We start from the raw sequence: 7,556 nt of genomic DNA on the forward strand, positions 1-7,556 counted from the left end.
AAGCAGCAGCTAGCAGCAGCCGCAGGAGCGGCAGCGGCAGCAGCTGCAGCAAGCAGCAGCAAGCAGCAGCAGCAGCAGCAGCGGCGGCGGCGGCGGCGGCGGCGGCAGCAGCTGCAGCAGCTGCAGCAAGCAGCAGCAGCGGCAGCGGCAGCAGCAGCAGCAGCAAGCAGCAGCAGCAGCAGCAGCTGCAGCAAGCAGCAGCAAGCAGCAGCAAGAAGCAAGCAGCAGCAGCGGCAGCAGCGGCAGCAGCTGCAGCAGCAGCAGCAGCAAGCAGCAGCAGCAGCAGCAGCAAGCAGCAGCAGCGGCAGCAATCAGCAGCAGCAGCAGCAGCAGCGGGAAGCAGCGGCAGCGGCAGCAGCAGCGGCAGCGGCAGCAGCAGCAGCAGCTGCAGCAGCTGCAGCAAGCAGCAGCAAGCAGCAGCAGCAGCAGCAGTTGCGGCGGCAGCAGCGGCGGCAGCAGCAGCAGCGGCAGCACCAAGCAGCAGCAAGCAGCAGCAGCAGCTGCAGCAGTGTCCTGTATGATGTCAGTGCACGTTAGAGAACTCCAGGTGGTCGAAATGTCCGCAGTCCTTCACTACGGCGTCTGTCATAGCCTGAATTGCTTTGGGATGTTAAACCCCGCAAACCAAACAACCAACCAACCAGGAGCCAAAGCTTTCACTCCACATTCGGTTTAGCAGCACTGAAACATCAAATTTTTTTACGAGGCCAGTACAACCGAAATTGCAATAAATGCTTCGAAAGAACGACATCCGAACACATTCTCTGGAATTGTTCAAATGATCCGGCTGTGGCAGAAATATTACAGCTCCCTTTTCCTGAGCGGCGGAAAGCCGTGCTGGTCAGCTCATACTCGATGATCCAACTACGGCCCATCGAGCGGGCTAATGAGGTGGCCACCAGCCATTAACTAGTGGCCCTCTGGTACGTCTCCCTTAGATTTGCATGCGTGACGTAATAAAGTTTTTCAATCCAATCCAACTGGAACAGCAATGACGTCAATACTAGTGAAAAATGCACAGCTGTTGCCGCGGCGACGGCACCTGGGTGTCACCCGCGAAGCGGAGGAGTCGGCGGCGGCTCCGCACTGCCCTTCAGATGCTCGCCATGTGACGACCTCGCTACTCGCGCGTGTGCCGTTGGGGCTCTCCAGAGCTCCGCGAAATCGCTCAGTCCTAGCGTAGTGTTGCTTACGGGACAAAAAATAACTTTTACCAATATTACTAGTCTCGATTGAGCGGTATGGCTTTAGAGATAGTTCATCATGCGAAGTTCAAGAGCTCATAGACATCAAAATGACATGAACACAACTAAGTGAATAATGTGTACGAAATTGCAGACAGAGAAGAAATGTGGCGGAAGAGCATGGAAGTAAACGCTGTGGAAGGAAAAAAGGAGCAACTGGGCGCCCCCGCCAATAGAAGAATCGCCTTTGCGGCGCGAGGGACGCTTACATCGAGTTTCGTCTAGATTGACTCTTTCTTTCTATTTCCGGCATCCATTGCATCTTCTTCAAGCTGCCCGGTAGGAGAGGATAATGTACACGGCTAGCTAAATATGTGCATGTTCGTGTATATACGTTACGCTTTTTAACGCGGCAGCGTTAGGGAGCTCGTGTCGCAGAAAAGCCGGTGTCGTCGGCGGCGTTGGCCGTGAGCGATAAATCCCGGCATGCAGTTCATAAATAAAAAGGCGCGGTAACTGTCTCACTTGTTTTCTGTGGACACCTGAACCGCGCCGTGAGGGAACGTGGTAGTGAACGTGGAAAGAGAGAAAGAGGACTAGTAGTGGAGGGCTACGGTATAATTTCGACCACCTGGAGATATTTAACATGCTCTGAGATTGCACAGCACCCGGACGCCTCTTCATTTCGCTTCCATCGAAACGCAGCCGCCGAGGTCAGGTTCGAAGCCAGGTACTCCGGCACCGTAGTCGGGCGTCTTACCAGTGCACCACCCGGCGTGGCTGTGGACACCTCAACCGCGCCGTAAGGGAAGGCAGGAAGGTGGGAGTAAAAGTGGAAAGAAAGAGGAGCCGTAGTGGAGGGCTACGGATGAATTTCGACCACCTGGAGATCTTTAACGTGCGCTGACCTTGTGCTAACAGAAAGAAAACAAAGAAAGAGAAGCAGGAGGGATGGACGCGCGCCGAAGCAACACCGGGTGCAAATAAAAATCGGTGGCAAGCTAGCCCCCGCCGCACGCGCTCGCGCTGGAGATGGTGAACAGTGGCTGTTCCTGGCCCTACGGGGCTGTTGTTGTTGTGGATGTAGGAAAAGAAAAGCAACTTCCAAGATGGGCTGGGTGGGAATCGAACCAGGGTCTCCTGAGTGTGAGACGAAGACTCTATCACTCAGCCACGAGTTTTTTTTCTTTATTGCATGGAAAAACTTCCGCAAAAAGGAACAACTCCACTTACTTAAACATGTCCATGTCTAAAGTTACCGGGCTGCTTAATACGAGCCCGTCATATCCTCAGCCCGACAATGCACAATCATCAGAACATCAAAAGTCTGGGAGACATACACATGCGTCTAGATACGGCATCCAGTTTGGAGGTTCTTCACGTGCAGCATATACACTTCTCACCAAAGCACACTGCTCCCGAAACACGATCTTGGTGGCTCTGCATGCCTGTCGATCATGCGGCTTTTCCAAAGGCTGAACAGTCCCATCAACACAAATAGATCGTAAGGCACGACAGAGTTTTTGTCAGGAGGCAAAAATCTAATTGTATAAGGCGTAATTTCAATGTTCTTTTTAAGAGTTCTTTGTAATATGTCCCAAAAGAACATAGCATCAAGGCACACAGCCACGAGTTCGATGCTTGAAAGCGGTACAAAAGGGCTTCTAGTGAATGCGGTGTTGCCTTAGAAACGTGCCGTAGAACGTTATACTGCGGTGTATATCGGTAATTATGAGCATGTTACTTACAGAAGTCGCAGTTACACGAGTAGCGAAGTACGTTTCCGCTACATTTCTTCTGCGCTCTGCGCACATGCAGAGCCATCTTGCGGCCAACACAGAAGAGCCCCTCCTCGCAATGTGCGGCGCTGCCCCGACACGTGGCGCGCCACTCGCCCCTGACGTAGGGTGCCTCGATGTAGCGCGCCGTGTCGGGACAGCTGTTGACTTAAGGAGCCACCGTCCATACACTGTGTTTGCCCTCGAACTGGCGCTGAAATGAGATAGGCGACGAAACAGTCATTTTGCGTATTTTGTAGTGTGCACGCAAATGAATGAACTAATAAAAAGATTATGGAAGCAATGCGATATTTACATGTACGATCGCAAAATTTTTCCATGGATGCCAAACCAGCGACTGCACTAATTCGGGTGTGAGGTGGTCAAATTTAGCTTCCCCTAAATTTGGCTTAACCTCCGACGAGTGCTTGCGGTGACAACAGGGTGTGAATATCGCCTCGCGATGCGTAAGGTAAAGCTGCATTCCGGATGAACTCTTGCACTGCGCAAGAACCTTGCTTCCTCACGACCGCTTTCACAAGATGATGCCGCTACACCTTCCAGCTCACGAGAGCAGTTTCTTTGAGACTTGTCGAGCTGCCAGACGTATACTTAAAACGACCTAATTTTCGTGAGAACCCAACTTTTTATATCATTGCGAATCTCAAAAACCTCGCGTAAAACTTCTCCTGTGTATAATTAAAAAAGAACGGCTTCAGGCGACCTGTTATCTCGGTTTCGCAAAATATTGTACTAACAATAAGCCCACTTGCCAAATTCCAGCGCGGCCAACTCACGGGGTGTTTTTTTTTTTTTCGACCAAAAAAATTGTTACAAACTGCCTCTCACTTCCTACTCTGTCGCGAGATTACATGCCATCCGTCACTCTCCAATGTATTATTTGCCGAGAAGAACAGAGGAAATGTAATCTGTGTGAATCTGAACCTCGGCGGTTGCCACCAGCTTTCAAGATCGAGTGTAAAGGGGAGCGATCGAAAGGGCACAATGGTGCTTTCCTTTGACAATTACCAGGCTCGACCTTCTCCACATATTCTTGGTGCTGCTATGAACATAGAAAGGCAGATCCTCAACAACAGATATTATTGTGTGACACTACGCGTATGATACTAAAGTCGAGTGTCACTCACTGAAAGTTACACTAAATTTCCCCGAGTGACTACAACATAAGCAAACGCAATTGTCCATATATTTAGTTTATAAGCCCTCACGTGCGCTGAAAATTCAAAATTTACACTTGAAAACACAGCGCGCTACTCGCGATGCCGGGCAACGCGATGCTTCGACCTGCTTCAACAATGCTAGATGGGGAAGCCAAAAACCGCACAAAGCTCGTGATTACAAGCAGATGGGTGAAGCGGCGTGAGATAATGTCATTCCAAACAGAAGTGTGTAACTGCGTTGGGCGAGTGCAAAAATATCTTTTAAAACGATTTCGTATAAACAGATACAGACCGCATGAAAGACGACACGCGCACATACGCAAGCGCTTGTGTGTGTTTGTCATCTTTTTAGTGGTCTGTGCGCTAGACCTTTTTACACGAATGAAATGCACCTATATGCTCAAAAAAATTATGAATGCATAAAAGAAGCACATGTATTGTGGCTTACTTCGCAGTCTTCACGCTTCACTTTCACGTCCCATACATTTCTCCGTCTCTTATCCCATGAAGAACGAAAACATCTGGCTCCTTTTTTTTCTTTTTTGCTGAGCCAGCACACAATAGAACACAATAGCCTGGCATTATAGTTTTCACGACTGAACACAGTTCAATCGCCCAGCACCCAGCGTACAGCGCAACCGCTTTGGACACTTCGCAGCAACGGCCCGAAGCGACTTGCCCCAAGATGGCGAGCGCGGCGGCACGAGGCATGCCAAAGGGTGTCACCACCCTGTACGGCGGCACTGGTATCGAGGCACCCTACCCTGACGTTTCGCCGTGCACCCTCACGGGTTGTAGAATCAAGCGTCTTTCCTTCCTTTAGATCACTATCTTCGCTCACCCGCTTCTCCCCTCCGGGCCGCGCGGGTACCGGTGCAAGGATGCCCCAATACCCTTGCGTTTAATAAGTTTTCTCGCTCTATCCCCTTCCAACATCCAGCGTGCGTCACTCGAACAGTGGTGTTTAGGCGACGCGGCTCCTCTTTCCGCTCACAGCGCGATTGCTAGGTGCAGCGTCTGATGCCGGACGCCTCTGACATGATCGCTGCGCCGTAGCGCTTCTGCTGGAAAAGCGTCCCCTGCGATGTGTGACTGACCGACATACTCAGTGCGTGTGAACGCTAAAGGAACACGGGAGCAAGAAACGCTGTAGTTAGACCCACTTCGCGCAGAATCTTTGTCCTTGATTCCCTTGTCCCTGCACAAGTCCATAGCAGGTGGCGAACATCCACTTCTGCAGCTGGTGTGGAACATTTTGGGCATGTGGTTGGTCCGATTTCAGCTTGCGATTCCCATCGGCATTTTACCGACGGGGTAAGGGCCGCCCCAGCTCTTATCCTTCTAAGGGAAACCTCCTCCAATCTCGTTAAGTTACGAGGGAGTGGGAATGTACACGGGGGAATGAGGGCACGTGTACTTTTCCTTAAAGAGGATGCTAAAATGGAAACAGCGGAGCGGGCATCGAAAGGGAGCCTGGTGGGGGGCGCATTAGTGTGTGGAACTTCGTGTGTGAGGTGGTCAACTTTTCTCTGCTCAGCGTTCTCAGCATTGTCTTGTGTCCAATGTATCTGGATGCTTATCTTTGTTTTTTTATTGAGTGCGTGGATTTCCTGGGTAACAAATAGCGTCTTCGTCACTTTCTTTAGTTGTTTTATGGCGGCTAAGGAGTCTGTATAGATGTGGGCTTCTGTTATCGAATCTATTTTATTTATGGCCTCCATAGCATCGCGGATTGCATAGAGTTCCATCACAAGCGGGTCCGGGTATTCTAAAAGATATTCTTTATGTACCTTTAGTTCGCTGTGTGTTGGACTAGTAGCTGCTGTTCTACCGCCATTTTCTATAATTGATGCGTCCGTATATGCAGTTAAGGTACCTGGAAGTGCATCAACCAGAGGTCGAGATGCCAAGGGAAGATGACTTTTCTAAATGGCTCACCGACAACGCTAAGAGCGGGAGCCTGCTCCGGTTCCTCACGGAAAATCATTTACATGAGTTTATATAATATGCTTTATGGCAAGTTTGCGTACAAAAAAAAAACGCTGTAGTGTGCACAACACAGTGCGATAATGTAGATTGTGAGAAGCACTTGTTTGAACAAATAATAAGAAAAGTTGTACAGTGCATTTAGAAGTGTTGAGTATGAAAACTATGTCTTTGTGTGACTCAAGAGCATTCCGAGCGAATGAGTGGGCGGTGCGAACGAGGTCCAATAACGCTATCGCGTTCCACTCTTGAAGGCGAAACTTAAGCGTCCTCCAAATTTTTATTCTCTTAGTATAAAAAAGTAATCTTTGAGAAAGTTTTAGGACATCATCATGCTGGAAGCATATTGTAAATACGCCCTGTACAGCCTGCGGTAGCCGTCTGGTCTAACAATGTATGTCCACCAACTCGCCCAACAAGTATCTTGGTACGTCTGCTTGAGTTTTTACTTGTCGCAGGCATTGGGTGTATAAAGCGCACCAGTCAAGCTTCTTTTTTGTATCAGTTCGCCCGCCATGTCGAGAGTGCCACGCTTTGAAAGGGTGCGTACCATTAATGTCCGTCTGTCTTTTGACGTAACCACCACCACTGCATTTGCACACTGTGTTTTCGGAGCGAGGCGTTCGCGCAGACAACCCTGGCGTTCTCTTCTAGTTTCCGGGCTTTGGCATTTGGCCCGCGCGGTGCGCCTCTCGTCGTCCTTGCCCGGCATAATGTTCCGGGGAAGGGGTTTGCTCTGAATGATCGTCTTCCAGTTTCCAGAAGGGCTTCCTTGAGGAGTACTGGCTCTTTCTGCCATCCTATCTTGCGTAGGACGGCTCGTCCGTGTTTCTTGTGAGTCAGCCGGATTCTCTGATTAGAGAGGCGGGCTTCAATAAACTCCTCCACCGTGTTGTGGGCGGAGAAATGTGTAAGCATGAGCGCGGCTGCAGCACGCGGTATACATCGCAAGCCCTTTGTTCAGCTATTTAGAGAAAATCTGGAGATTGTGCCTGAGAGTCAATAATATTTCCTTTGCTTGGCGCGCATTCGTTCCAGTGCTCTGCAAGTCTGCAATTTGGCGTTAATAATCGCTCTTGTAGTGTAACTTCTCGTAGCCTCGTGACATTCTTATGGTAATTGACTGTCATGTCATCTTATCGCTTAACACTCCCATAGCCACTTGACGTGACTGTCATGCAACTCATATCAAGTGACCATGTCACTTGACACTCTCACAGAAATATATTTTACCCGTTGCACAGATATTTTTGTCACCCAATTTATGACCCATGTCTCTGCACTTTTTGCAACCCGCCAGTTATGAGTGACTCTTGACTTTTGTATGACTCCGCACAAGCCCTTCACAATGGCTTAAGTTATGAATTCTAGATCATCAATCTGATCACGGCTCATGTCTACGGCGATATAGATTTGTAGCGTGCCAT

This window comes from Amblyomma maculatum, chromosome 8, assembly GCF_055883805.1.
Source record: "Amblyomma maculatum isolate TAMU_Amacu chromosome 8, ASM5588380v1, whole genome shotgun sequence".
Lineage (NCBI taxonomy): Eukaryota > Metazoa > Arthropoda > Arachnida > Ixodida > Ixodidae > Amblyomma > Amblyomma maculatum.